This window comes from Macaca thibetana, chromosome 4 (genome assembly GCF_024542745.1).
Source record: "Macaca thibetana thibetana isolate TM-01 chromosome 4, ASM2454274v1, whole genome shotgun sequence".
Lineage (NCBI taxonomy): Eukaryota > Metazoa > Chordata > Mammalia > Primates > Cercopithecidae > Macaca > Macaca thibetana.
The window spans coordinates 15532313-15547771 of record NC_065581.1 but is presented as its reverse complement, the minus strand read 5'-3'; the positions used below and the strand labels follow the sequence as shown (position 1 = coordinate 15547771).

Genomic DNA, 15459 nt, shown 5'->3' with positions numbered 1-15459 from the left:
TTTTAGCCATGAGGATCGTACTTGTTTGTTTCCAGCCCATAGAACGTCATGCTGGTGTTTCCCGTCAGCTGTGCCGCTGTTTCCTGAGCTGTGTGCTGTTTGTCTTCTGCATCACTGCACCTCAAATGTCTGGCTTGCTGTGACTGCTGGCTACGGCTTTGCGATCAAGCAGCCAGTTGAAGGCTGCTTCAACTCCTGTGCACTCATGAGGCTGCTCCTGATATCTGGCGTTTACTGTGCAGCCCCCATTTAGTGATTGCTGCCAGTACCTTCATCAGACCGTTGTCAAGTGCCAACTCCATGATGGGCACTAAAGCTTCCATGTTGAAAGGCACAGTGCTTGCTCTCGAGGAACGTGGCATCCAGTGGAACTATAGGGGGCAAGTGTGTGGCAGCAGTGGACATGTACCAGTTATGTGGGAGCATGGAGGAAAGAGAACCTGGGTCTCCCTGGCCTGTCAAAGAAGGGGGCAGTCCAGTTGAGGTGTGGAGGGTGAGTGGAAGTCGGCTGAGTGCAGGCCTCTGAGCAAAGGGTCAGTGCAATTACAAGTCGGGGCATGGCTTCTTTGGAGAACCGTCAGGTGTTGGCTGTGTGTCCTTCTTCCGCAGCTGGAAAAGTGGCTTCCTCGGGATACTTCCTGAATAGTGGTTTCGTTGCAAAGCTGTTCTTATACGTCTTTACTGAACGTAAGGTAGTTGTAGCCAGTAGATAACAGGAAGAGCAAGGGGTAAAATCTCTGAACACTATTTTGAATCAGAAGTAGCGCATCTTCAGCGTCTCATACTTGTCTTTTGCACGTCCTTGTCCCCGTTTCTGCTAAAGCATTGATACTTTCAAGTTTGCCAAAAGCTCCTGCTGAGGCCCCCAAGCAGGGCTGTCCTGTCTCCCCACCCACTGCTTTTTTTTTTTTTCTCTCAGATGACCTCTCTTTCTGCTCATTTCCCCCCTCATCTACAGAGCAGTTAATCTTAGAGAAGCGGTAAGGGAGAGGTAAGCCTGATAAACTAATTCATGTTAAGCTTTGAAGGTTAGTTTTCTCAGAGCCCCCCAAATATAGTACTCTTCATACTGAAAAGGGACTTATTAAAACATATAATCTCTAATTGGTGAAATCTCAGGAAAGGTGACAAAATTCAGATGACTCAGCATGCTGCCCCCACATTGTCAGCTCCCCTGCTCGGGCTCTCCTCATGCAGCATCTTCCTCAGCTTGTGGACTCAGGAACTTCTCCAGGTCCATCTTCCGTCATCCCTGTGGGCTGCAACACCAGCCTGCCTGGCAGGGGCAGAATCTGCCTCTCATCCCCATCTCGTTAGCTGGCAGTGAAGGACTCCTGGTGGAAGGAGGGAGGGGACCAAGGCATCTTTTCATAATACTGATTTATTCATAAGTCACTTATTCATAAGCCTGCGACAGCTTATAATTGAAAGTGATACGTCCCCATTTCAAAAATATTTTCTGGAAATAATGAGGTTTCCAGCAGATAGGATCAGCTTTCAAGCATGCTGAGATTTGGCTGTCACTGAACCTTTTAGAGGCAGGATATTTCCAACTGGTGGCATGAGGACATTTATAACAAGAGGCCTTTGAACCCAAAAGCATGTTGAGCTTTGGATAAATATTTTGTATTGCAAGTATATGCAGTATTTTATTTGAAATATATGTAAATGTTGTGGGAAACAAAATTCACAGCTAGGTAAAGTGCTACTGAATTCATAATAAATTTTCGTTGTCACATACTTTCTCATAAATTGCCAAAAAAGGACACCCATTCATAAACTTGAAAAGGTTTGAGACTCATCCTAGTTTAGAATTTTTGGACTACTTAATTTGAAATCAAGGCAGTATGAGTGGAAACATCTCCAAAGGTGATTGTTTTGAACATTTTTAAGTGTTCTTCAGTGATATTCAAAATCCAAAGAAATCTAGCATCTGAATTCTAATTAATGTTGATAATCATTACTCTAATGGTAAATTTTAAACCCAATTTTAATTTCCTGGAGCTCCACTGGTAGACGGTGGGGAGCTGCAGGTATCAGTAGTCAGGTTCCCTCACCTTTGGACAGGAAGTTCTTGAAGTGGAGGTGGGATTGGCGAAGTCAGGATCTAGCTCTGGCGGTGGGATGGCTTGGGTCAAGGGGCAAGAGCCCTGCCCAGAAAGATTGAAAGTGATTCCTCGCTGTAGCTTAATTCCTTGAGCTTCAAAGGCCTTTCGGATTCTGTAGTGGCCTATGAAAATGCAAATGTCCTGGGGAAACACTAAACCTAAAAATACTGAATCTTGGCTCTGAAGAGTTGAAAGGATCTTCTCTTGTTAAAACTTTTCACAAGGCTTGGGTTTGGTCGACAGCTAGCTAAGTATAAAATGCTAGAAAAAAAGATAATGCAACCTAGCAAGGACAGGAAAATGAGCCTTAAGAGGGGAGGCCCAGCATTGCTGCAGGGTGCCAGAGGTGGCAAGGAGGGCTGACGGAAAGGGCAGCTGCCAGGACACCATGTCCACTGCACCTGCCACCCACATCCAGCCTGTTTCTGCATTGTGATATTTCAGTTCCCTTATTTTTTTTTTTTTTTTTTTTTTTGAGATGAAGTCTCGCTCTATTGCCCAGGCTGGAGTGCAATGGCGTGGTCTCGGCTCACTGCAACCTCCGCCTCTTGGGTTCAAGCGATTCTCCTGTCTCAGCCTCCCGAGCAGCTGGGATTACAGGTGCCCGCTCCCACCCTTGGCTAATTTTTGTATTTTTAGTAGAGACAGGGTTTCATCATGTTGGCTAGGCTGGTCTTGAACTGCTGACCTCGTGATCCACCTGCCTCAGCCTCCCAAAGTGCTGGGATCACAGGTATGAGCCACCGTGCCCGGCCTCGAGTTCCCTTTAAAAAGAAGAAAATCAGCTTTGTTTTTCTGATTGTAATGCTCAAATTAGAGACCCTCAGATCTTTGGAGTTAAACAAAATTGTAGGTGATATGATTTGCAACTGCATTTTATTTTCAGTCTGGCTTGTGAGAGAACAACTGAAGCTTGTGTATTTCTCCATTCTGGTAGTGAGGGGTTACTGCCAAAATTAGTCCACATTTGTCAAGTGGTTGCTTATTCTTGAATGAATAAGATAGAAAAATATACATTTTTAATAATTAATGAAAACTTAAATTTTACATCTGAAGGATTTTTCTCTCATGATTAAAACAAATAACAAAACCCAGACCATAGATTTTAATATTATGTTGAATCACTATTCAACAGGTTTTTTTGTTTTTTAAATTAACATTGCCTTGTTTAGATGTGCTGATATATTAACTGCCTTTTTTTCCCTCTATGTCAACCTTTCTTTATATGAGTTTAGTTTTTAGATATTTCTCAAGATTCTTTTGTAAGATCGCAGCCAATTTAAATCACTATTACCGTAGAAATGAGAATTGTCTTACTGAGAAAATTCCATCAACATAATTTATATACTGAAATCAAAATGTTGGAAACAAGGGGATGCTTTTGGTTTTTGTGTTCTTAAGAGTTTTCTGTTGGCAAAAAAATGTCCTTCCTTCCTTCCTTCCAAATGTTGTTATAAATGGGAAGAACTGTGTGTGTGTGTGCGTGTGTGTGTGTGTGTGTAAGCTTAGAGATTAAGAATAGCAAATGCTGACCTGAATCCTGGGTGTGATCTATTTTAACACATAGATTGTGTTGAACAGCCGTGAATCCATAGCAGGTAGAACTTTTTAAAACTTTTTAAATGTGTGATTATTTATGTTGAATAACAAACATACCAGGTTATCAAGGTTGGGAAGTTTTTGGTTAATTCAAACCTTTTATCTGTTGATATTTACCAGTCTTTCAAAGATGACCAATTTTCAAAGCAGTTAGAATATACTATAAAATGTTTTAATAATTCAGAAATGTCTTAAAATCTTTGAATACCTTAGGTTATCATTGTGATTAGCTTTGTTATATTGATGGAGTCTGAGAGTTTTGATTCATAGAAATTTATGGTTAACATTGATTTTGCATCTCTGCAGCATTTGTTGCCATATTCTGTTTCTCACATCTCACTTTGCTTGTATGTATTTTTTCTTCTCTAAAATTTTTATTTGCCAGAGTTTTGTCTATTAGCTTTGAATACAAATATAATTTTGTATTGTTTATGGGAAAATTAAATGCAGATGGCTTGAAAACTTCTATATGTTGTCTCTGAAAATGGAGAGGATGAGAACCCACTCTTGGTTATATCTGGAGTTCAGGACAAAGCACAGATCTGGTCACAGGGGATCTTGCCTCCTGCTGTGTGGAAGCCACCAAGCACAGGGACTGGTAATGGATTCCATAGAACACACAGAGATGCTAAGGAGGGAAGCCTGCCTTAAGGGGCTTACCCATTATTGTCACCCATAAGGTTGACAACAGGCAGTTCTTGTCTGTGATTATGCATTTTGGTTGCTGCTGGAGCTTTTCCGTTTTGGATAATTTCACAGATATTTTCAAGAGTTAAGGAGATAACATTTCTGTCATTTTGATGGATTGTACCAGCTGCTTCATCTGTGTTTCCCTTTGTATAAATATTTATACAAAGTCAAAATGTAAATGAAGTAATGCAGTGATTGCACAGATGTAGTTCATCTAGAGCAGTGGTTCTCAAGCAACATCAGCATTACCTGGGGTTTGGTTAGAAATGCAATCTTCGGCCCAAATGGATTACTGAATCGGATTCTGGGCATGGGGTCCAGGAATCTCTGTTCACCAGTACTGGAGATGATTTTGATGCTGCCAAATGTGGAGAACCACTGGTTTTCTGTCTCTACAACCCTTTTGAATGGACTCTTTAATAAATAATTTTCACTCACAGACGCTGGCAGTTGGTTTATACTACTTTTTCTAAAGTCTTTTGTGCAGCGTTTTAGAAAAGCCTTTGATTTTGAAAAGATTCCTGTAGTGATCTAAACTTCTTCCATTTTTCCCCTCAAATTGTTAATAAGGAGGTCAATTCCATAGTTAACATTCAGGAACATGTCAGATGTGGCTTAAAAATTCTAGAAATTGGGCTTTTGTCTAAATATCCATAACACAAAGCTTCTAGACTGAAGTTCTTTTTGGTCTTACCAAAAAAAAAAAGAAAAAAGAAAAATCAACACTCTTGCTATTTCATGCAGCATTTTAACATACTGTTTCTGTAAAAAGCATCTTTGTCAACACATCACTGAATAGCATTTTCAAATGGCGTTGAACCATTCCTTCGAACTGTGACTCATCCGTGTAGGTATTTATCGATTTCCTACAGGAAGCAGCAGTCTTGGTGCTACCTGTACTCATTGCAGAGGCCACCACAACCTACCCTTAACCTCCTAGCCTGAGCCTATGAATTTGAACAAGGGTAGTAATTTATGATTAAGTGCATTTCTCACTGATCCATTTATCTTAAGCTTTCTGGTTCTTAACACTCTTCAATCAATTAATTGGCCAGGAAAATGAATATAAAAATACCTTCAGGATTTTGTTAATAATTAAATCTTATTTTCTTGAAATGCCATTGTCTAACTCAAAAGGTCTTAAATTCCTTAATGCTAATCTGATATTCATATAATATTACTAAAAACAAACTAGGCTTTGGGATCACCGTTTCCTGCTCCAATCAGAAGTAAATAAAAATAGGTTCTTAGCTTTTAAGAACTGGAGGTGGGGTCAGGCGCGGTGGCTCACGCCAGCACTTTGGGAGGTCGAGGCAGGTGGATCAAAAGGTCAGGAGTTTGAGACCAGCCTGACCAATATGGTGAAACCCGGTCTCTACTAAAAATACAAAAAGTAGTCAGGCGTGGTGGTACGCGCCTGTAATCCCAGCTACTCAGGAGTCTGAGGCAGGAGAACTGCTTGAACCCTGGAGATGGAGGTTGCAGCGAGCCAAGATCGTGCCATTGCACTCCAGCCTGGGCCACAGAGCAAGACTCCGACCCCCCCCCAAAAAAAAAAAAATGGAGGTGACCTTCTGATCCATGTCAGCCAGCTCCACCCTCCTGCCGATGGGAAATCGGAGGCCTCCAGGGTGTGTGGTGAGAGGTGAGTGGTGTGCTGAGACCCGCCCGGCAGTCAGACCCTGGTCTGCTAAACTGCCTTGCCCCTCCCTTAAAAGCTAAGGTACTGTGGAGCGTTCTGTCTTAACTATTTCTGGCAAGCCTCATGCACATCTTGTTCCTGCAGTGTTCATTTTGCTAATACTCTAGATAGTGGTCATTTCCTTCAGGTGATTGATAGGAATTTGAAAAGTGTTCCAGAATACTAGAATAGTGTTTCCTGCAACATGGTTTTAGGAAACAGCACTTCCACTAGCTGTTCCTAAGGACCTAATTTTGTGACCAGCTCAGTAGTTGCCATGAGTTCTTTGTTGTGTAAAAGTTATTTATTCTGACTGTTGGCAAAAAAACTGCCATTATTCCAAACTACCGTGTTTTAGGTAAGGATCACCTTTTCTTAGTTGAATGTAACAGATAAAAGTATAGTACTTGATTAATGTGTGTAAGGGGTGTGCGTGTGTCTCTGTTGGAGCAAGGGTGAAGAAAAGCTCTGTAAAGTCATTTAACTTCCTTTGAAAACGTGTGTTAACTTTAGCACACACAGAACTGTTTTTCCAAATGCCAATTCTGAGGAATAACGTTCTGTAATACTTTAGAACACTCACAGAAATAATGTATGGTATAAAATAATTTTGTCTGTTTTGAAAACTAATTATTGATGAAGGCTGGATGTAAAACTTTTTAAAACTATAGGAACACAGGGCACAGAAGTTGATACTTTAAAAATTCATGTATAAAGAAAACCAGTGCCAGGAAAATACTTTTTTTTTTTTTTTTTTTTTTTTTTTTTTGAGACGGAGTCTCGCTGTGTCGCCCGGGCTGGAGTGCAGTGGCTGGATCTCAGCTCACTGCAAGCTCCGCCTCCGGGGTTTACGCCATTCTCCTGCCTCATCCTCCCGAGTAGCTGGGACTACAGGCGCCCGCCATCTCGCCCGGCTAGTTTTTTGTATTTTTTAGTAGAGACGGGGTTTCACCGTGTTAGCCAGGATGGTCTCGATCTCCTGACCTCGTGATCCACCCGTCTCGGCCTCCCAAAGTGCTGGGATTACAGGCTTGAGCCACCGCGCCCGGCCGCCAGGAAAATACTTTTACAGGTATTTTTTTAAATCCAGCCTGAGAAAATTTGTATTGATTTGTTAAAGTAGGGGGCAGGAGATTGGGAGACTTTAAAAATTGTTGTGTATACCTTATTTGAAAACTGAGGTAAGAAAACATGTAACTGTTAAATGGTAACAGTACAGGAAAAGTGGTTTTTAAAACTACAAGGAAATCTTGTGTATTTTGTCATTGTCTAACAAGTCCTCAGTTTCTGAACAAAATTTTTCTAAAATATATTTCACTAAGCTCAGGGAACTGAAGTACCTTTGGAAACAGCAATTATTGAAAATATTTAAAAGGAAGCTGAAACTTGTTTCTGACAGACATCCACATTCTGGAGAAAATTGAGAGAGAAAAGGAAACAGTCTGTACAGATTATGTATCCCTTATCTGAAATACTCGGGACTAGAAGTGTTTCAGGTTTTGGATTTTTTCCGATTTTGGAATATTTGCCATATGCACTTACCGGTTGAGCATGGCTAATACAAAAAACTGAAATCCTAGATGCTCCCATGAGCATTTCCTGTTAGAATCAGGTATGTGCTCAAAAAGCTTCAGATTTCAGCGCAGGGATATTCAACCTGTGTTATAATTAGTAGGTCCCAGCAAATGCTGGCAAAGATGCAGAGAAACTAGCTGGCTCACCCAGTGATGATGGGGATGTAAAATGGAATAGCTACTCTGGAAAAGAGTTTGGCAGTTCCTTTCAAAACTGAAAAATGAACTTACCATATGACCCAGCAGTTGCACTCTTGGGCATTTTGTGAGAGAAATGACTTATTTTCATGTAGGAACTCATACACACATGTTCATGACAGCTTTATTCATAATAGCCAGAAGTTGGAAACAGTCATTCCGTGGGTGAATGGTTACACAAACTGTGGTACATCCATACCATGAAATTCTGCTCAGTAATAAAAGGGAACAGATTATTATGTGCTGTAGCTTGGAGAAACCCCAAGGCAGTTATGCTGAGTGAAAAAAGCCAGTCTCGGAAGGATATATAGTGTATGATTCCACTTACATAACATATGAATTAACATAATTATAGATTTGGAGTCCAGCTGAGTGTTTGGGGAGGGACAGCATGGTTATAAAAGGTGTTGGAAGTAAATGCTTGGTGCTGCCAAATGACAATGGCACTGAGGCAAAAGTTTTCTCAGCAAGGCAATTTACTGCTATAGACGGGTGCGTCTTGTGGATGGAACAATGGCGAGAGCATACCAGACAAGGAAGGGGAAAGGGGTCTTATTCCTAATGCCGCTAGCTCCTACTGCTGTGTCTTTCCCCTGTTGGCTAGGGTTGGATTGCACAGTCTAGGCTAATTCCGATTGGCTGTTTTAAAGAGAGCAAGTATATGAGCCAGAGTGGCAGGGTGAGTAATTTTGGTGGAAAGGACAGTTACAGAACAGGTGACTAAGGATGCCTAAGGACAGAACAGGTGACAGAGGCTAGGAGGGGGTTGTTTACTGAAACTAGGAGCAAGGAGAGTAAAGAACGAGGAAGTTAAACTTTAAAATGGAGAACAAAGAACAGGGAAGCTGAACATACTGACATATTGGTTCTTTGAAGAAGAACTCAGAACTTATTGTACTTAACAATTTTTCTCCCTCTTGAATTTTAAAGGAAGTTAACAGGCTAAACTTTGAAGAGGAATTTACCGTATCCTACAAAGGGAACCTGAGGGAGTCTTGTGGTGGTACTACGTTGATGTGGTGCTTACACAGGCTATGCATGGAGCTGTATGCGCATCTGCACGCACGCACAGTGCACGTGTGACTGGTGAAATCTGAATAAGCTTTGTGGATTGTACCCATGTCAATTATTGGGTTTTGACCTTATACCAGAATTATGTAAGATGTTAGCATTGAGGGACATTCAGGATGTACAATTCTAGATAACATCCTGTGAACCTGTAATTATTTCAAAGTAAAAAGCTTTAAAAATTGAGTATTGCAATTTCATATAGTCATCCTAATGGGGGGAGAATCCCGTATACACCAAAATGTGCTGGTTGTAGTCATCTATTTATGGGGACTACAAAGGGACTTTCACCCTATTATTTGTGGAATAAATTTTTTATGGCCAAAAATTTTCCTCAATGTACATAGTTCATGCATCAAAAATACCCTATTAAATAAATGCAAATAGGCCAGGCACAGTATCTCATGCCTGTAATCCCAGCACTTTGGGAGACTGAGGGGGGCGGATCGCCTGAGGTCAGGAGTTCAAGACCAGCCTGGCCAACATGGTGGAACCCTGTCTCCACTAGAAATACAAAAATGAGCCAGGTGCAATTGTGCACATTTGTAATCTCAGCTACTCAGGAGGCTGAGACACAAGAATCGCTTAAACCCAGGAGGTGGAGGTTGCATTGAGCCAAGATCATGCCATTGCACTCCAGCCTGGGCAATACAGTGAGACTCTGTCTCAAAAGAAAAAAATGCAAATAATTAGAAGCATAAAAAAAGTTGGCCAGGTGCAATGGCTCACACCTGTAATCCTAGCATTTTGGGAGGCTGAGGTGGGCAGATCAAAAGGTCAGGAGATCAAGACCATCCTGTCAAACATGGTGAAACCCTGTCTCTACTAAAAATACAAAAATTAGCTGAGTGTGGTGGCATGTGCTTGTAATCCTAGCTACTCAGGAGGCTGAGGCATGAGAATGGCTTGAACCAGGGAGGTGGAGATTGCAGTGAGCCGAGATTGCACTCCAGCCTGGTGACAGAGTGAGACTCCATCTAAAAAAAAAACAAAAAACAAAACAAAACAAACCATAGGCCCCAATTTTTTAAATCTGTCACATTGACAGAATTTAATGTCTTCTAGTGGTTATGTAATTTGATAGACTGTTGGCAATTGTGTTTATCAAAAAACAGCTTGAAGAGATGTTTTATTTGTATTCAGAAAATTGTTTAGAGATTTACAGAGATTTCACAGTTCTCTCTTGATCATGTCACATGTATTTTAATATCACAAATCTCATATTCCCTAACTCAATATAAAACACCTGAATTGTAAATATTGAAGTTAGTTTTTAAAATGTCTTGTTGGTCTTATTTATCTTGAATGAACAATGCTCTTAATCTTTAATATAGAGATTACTAGAATTTTTCTCAGTTCATATTTAGTAAGTGTTACTGTTTCTCTTTTAACATTTTGAACTCTTAACAGAGAGGCTTATCCTAGTTTTCTGTACATGACTCCCAGAGGTTTGGGGGCCTTTTTCGGTCATTAACACCTCACTGTATTTTATTACCTATCTTGGTTAAAAGACTTAGTTGTAGAATATGTTGGATTTGTTCCTGAAATGAACTTGGTTTTGTTTTGTTTTTTCATATATCTTGTGCCGCCCTTATGCCCCATTAAAACGTATAATTGAGAATTGATTATTCCATCTTCAGTGGTAATGGAATTTTTTGTTGTTTTGAGTAATTATCCATTTGAAATTGATAGTGGTAGCTAAAGTGGAAGTTGCAGTCAGATAAAACTTGAGCAATGTTCAGGAGTTGAAATAAAAAGACATAGGCCTGAGTTGATAATGGAGTTAAATGATTACTCCCGACTCGACGTAGAAAAACTACTGCATCTTGTTTTGATTTTTTTTTCTTTTAATCTGAAGTCCATTTGTTGAAGTTCTTTACATCTTTGTATTTGTCTGGCTTTCCCCAGTATAATAAATGGCACCTTAATGTGAGCAAGGGGTCATTTTTCCTTGTAGAAAATGTTCTGTAATTTAGATTTTTCAGTCCTCATTCTAAAATTCAGATGCTGTTAAACCTAGATTTGAAAATTTTCCTTCAAATATCCTTGCATCATTTCACTTCTGCCATCTTTGGTTGTTTTCTTGATGCAGGCCCAATTGATGATTTTACACACAGCACAATTAAGAACATCCTCATTCAGTCACGTCGCTGAGGGTAAATCTCTCTTAGCTGCTGGGCAGCAAAGTTATTTTTAAATGCCCGCTTTGTGCTTTTTCATAGTCATCCTGAATAGGGGCTGGTGTGGTGCAACTGTGCTCGGTCCTCGGTGAAGCTGGCTTAGTGCTCAGTCCCGAGATACAAAAAGGGCTCTGAAATGAAGCAGGGAGCTGACGGGGACAGCTGGGGATGTTTCAGATACCTAGTGAGGAACATGTTTTAAAACCTAAAACAGTGATTTTTTTCTCCTATTTTTTTATAAGTCATTTTAAGGCCGGGTGCAGTGGCTCACATCTGTAATCCCAGCACTTTGGGAGGCCGAGGCGGGTGGATCACAAAGTCAGGAGATCGAGGCCATCCTGGCTAACATGGTGAAACCCCGTCTCTACTAAAAATACAAAAAAATTAGCCAGAAGTGGTGGCGTGCACCTATAGTCCTGGCTACTGGGGAGGCTGAGGCAGGAGAATGGCGTGAACCCGAGAGACAGAGCTTGCAGTGAGCCAAGATTGCGCCACTGCACTCCAGCCTGGGTGACAGAGCAAGACTCCATCTAAAAAAAAAAAAAAAAGTCATTTTAAGTTGTCTAACCTAACCCCTCCTCCCTTGTGAAGGTTGAGACATGATTGGATTTCATTCTGGTATAGAAAAAACCGAAGGGCCAATAATTTAGCAACATGAGTATCAAACTTTTAAAGCAGAAATAGTCTTGAGAAAAATGTTTTTATATTATATATCTATAGAAAATCTTAATTCAGTTAAAACAAGATATGCTTTAATTAAAACTCCTTTGATGATTTCTGCATTGATCTTTGGTTTTGAGCTGCCTATTCTGGAATTACTTTTTAAAAGAAGATTAGCTGAACTTTGAAGTACTTGAAGCATACTTAATGTATTTTAGGGTTGACTTACTCTAATGCACTTGGCAGTCATGAAGCATTTGAACAGATATGTTGACAACTGAAGTGAAACAAGTGAAAAGACATCCTCTTCAGTTCAGTTTTTTTTCTTACGAGTACACTCTAAATTCCTTGCAGATTTATTAAGAGTACTGAAAGGTAACTAATTCTTAAGCATCCGAGTGGGGCCCAGAGCAAGTGATTTTCAGTGCATAGTGAATCCTGGTTCTTGGTAATATTTCCTGTTGCTCCCTCTTCAAGAGGCTGTTGTTTAAATAACGCTGGAATTAGCATTAGCTGTCAGCTGTTGGCCAGTACCGTGTGCTTGATTCGTATTTGCTACCTCATTTAATCCTGCCAACAACCTTATGAAGTAGGTGTTTTTACCGCACCTGTATGGAGGAGGAAGTTGCGACTCAGGTGAAATCAGTTATGTGGAAAAAGAGCCTGAGACCAGGATTAGCTGCAGGTCCTTTGGGAGGCGATTCCAAGATGCAGGAGCAAGGGACAGGGAGAGTGAGACAGCGACGAGAAGAAGCTAAAAACAGGAAGCTGCTAAAGCCATTGAGTATGTGCCATCGTACCAGGATCTCTGAGAAGCGTTGAGAACGCTTCCTAGGATCATCCACCCAAAGGATGTTAGACCAGTGTCCTGAGATACTGACCTCCGTCACCTATTGGTTGAGAGCTGCCTTAATTCCACAGAACTTCTGGGCTGTGCTGGCTGGGTTTCCTGAGATTCAGAGAATACTCTGACCAGAAAAACACAGCCACACAGGCGTGGCTGTGAGGTGGGACCCTCTGTGCATTCCAGTGAATGCACACAACGCTGGTTCCCATAGCTGCAGCTGAATGCAGAGGTAGACCAGAGGGCTGTGCCAAGAGGCGCTAGGAGTGTAGGACCCGAGTTGGGCCCAACCTGAAACCTGTGAGCAGAAGCTCTTCCCGCTGTGGCAGACCGTCTCCACATAAACAATGTGAGACGAGGCTAGCGGGAAATGGAGAGAAGGCACCCAGTAATGGCAACAGTATGAGCAGAATGCACAGAGGAAATATACATGTGATTACATGCTAATTAGGAAAATTACTTTTCCTATGTTGCTTTGGTTAGCATTAGTTTGTGTTTCTTGCATGTATGTAGATCAGAATATAAGAAGAAAGCCCACAGTATTCTAAGTATTAGACACTATACCTGATTTGAGATGATAAACTCCATCCCTGGGTTTTAAGATCTGCCATGCATACCAGCTTGCTGGACTCCGGAGTTGAGAATGTGGTGCTGGGAATGTGGGGGTGGGCGGGACTAAGGCAGATAACGGGCCTCATTCACCATTGTCCATTGTAAGAGCTGCTGTGTTTGTTTTGTTAATCTTGATAACACCCCCAAGATGTTGACACTCCCAAGAGCTGAACCAGAGGGAGCAATGCCTTGGGTGAAATGGTTTGTGACAGTGTATCCCAGGACACAGGGTAGCTGAAACATTCTGCACATGTTTTCTGGAATAACAGCACCCAAACCCAGCAGAGCAGGGGTCTGCCACAGACACAGGGGAGGAGTTAGGAAATATTTACGTAAGGGAAGGCACTCAGATTGCCCTTTTTCGAATTTACAGTCAACCAGATTTGATCAGGGACCTGAATTCATACAGACAGCCTGTTTGGAGTAATCCCATATTGCTGTGTAATAGATAACCACAAACATAGTTTAAAACGAAACAAATTTATCAGCTTCCAGTTTGTAGGGCAGAAGTCTAGGCAAGGTGTGACTGGGTTGTCTGCCCAGTGTTCCATGAGGTTGGGTTGCGTTTTTTTCTGGAGGCACTGGAGAAGAATCTATGTGAGGGCCCTTCAGGTCGCTGCCAGAGTTCAGGCTCCTGGTGATTGTAGTGTGGAGGCCCCTTTTCTTTCACCTGCTGTCAGCCCAGAGCTGCTGTTATCAGCCCTTGACCTCTTGATCCATCTGCTTTGACCTCCCAAAGTGCTGGGATTACAGGTGTGAGCACTGTGCCCGGCCTAACCCAGAAGTCTTAAGTCCAAAGTCTCATCTGACACAAGGCAAGTCTCTTTGACCTAGGAGCACATAAAGTCAAAAGCAAGTTAGTTACTTACAAGATACAATGAGAGTACAGGCATTGGATAAATGTTCCCATTTCAAATGGGAGAAATTGGCCAAAACAAAGGGTGTACAGGCCCCAAGCAAGTCTGAAATCCAGCAGGGCAGTCATTAAATCTTAAAGCTCCAAAATAATCTCCTTTTACTTCGTGTCTTACATCCAGGTCATACAGAGGCAAGGGGTGGCTCCCACGGCCTTGGGCAAGCTCTTTCACAGGTTGGCATTGAGTGCCTGCATCTTTTTCAGGTGCATGGTGCAAGCTGTCAGTGGATCTACCATTCTGGGCTCTGGAGGGCGGTGGCCCTCTTCTCACAGCTCCACTAGGCAGTGCCCCAGTGAGGACTCTGTGTGGGGGCACCAACCCTATATTTACTGTTTGCACTGCCCTAATAGAGATCTCCATGAGGGCTCTGTCCCTGCAGCAGACCTCTGCCTGGACATCCAGGCATTTTCATACATCCTGTGAGATCTAGGCCAAGGTTTCCAAACCTCAATTCTTGACTTCCGTGCACCCACAAGCCTAACACCATGTGGAAGCCGCCAAAGCTTGCGGCTTGCACCCCCTGAAGTAATAGCCCGAGCTGTACCTTGGCCCCTTGTAGCCACAGCTGTAGTTAAGAGTGGCTGGAATGCAGGGTGCCGTGTCCCAAGGCTGCACAGAGCAGCTGGGCCCTGGGTTTGGCCCACAAAACAATTTTTCTTCCTAGGTCTCTGGGCCTGTGATGGGAGGGGCTGCTGCCAAAATCTCTGACATGCCCTGGAGACATTTTCCCCATTGTCTTGGCACTTAACATTCAACTCCTCATTATTTATGCAAATTTTTGCAGCTGGCTTGAATTTCTCCCCAGAAAATGGGTTATTCTTTTCTAGTGTATCATCAGGCTACAGAATTTCCAAATTTTTATGCTCTGCTTCTCTTGTAAACATAAGCTCCAATCTCAAACCATCTCCTTGTGAACGCATAAAATTGAATGCTTTCACAATAATCCAGGTCATGTCTTGAATGCTTTGCTGCTTAGAAATTTCTTCCACCAGATAGCCTTAATTATCTCTCTCAAGTTCAAAGTTCCACAGATCTCTAGGGGAGGGGCAAAATGCTACCAGTCTCTTTGCTAAAGCATAGCATGAGTGAGCTTTACTCCAGTTCCCAATAAGTTCCTCGTCTCCATCTGAGACCACCTCAGTCTGGACTTCATTGTTCACATCACTATCAGCATTTTGGTTGAAACCATTCAACAAATCTCTAGGAGGTTCCAAACCTTCCCACATCTTCCTTTCTTTTTCTGAGCCCTCCAGACTGTTCCAACCTCTGCCCATTACCCAGTTCCAAAGTCCCTTCCATGTTTTTAAGTATCTTTATATCAATACCCC

At 41.9% G+C, this 15459-nt stretch overlaps 1 protein-coding gene across 2 annotated transcripts in view; it reads left to right on the top strand.

Moving 5' to 3' along the window:
• DTNBP1 (dystrobrevin binding protein 1) overlaps window positions 1-15459 on the top strand; it is a 151992-nt gene that overhangs the window by 123385 nt on the left and 13148 nt on the right. The window lies entirely within an intron of this gene.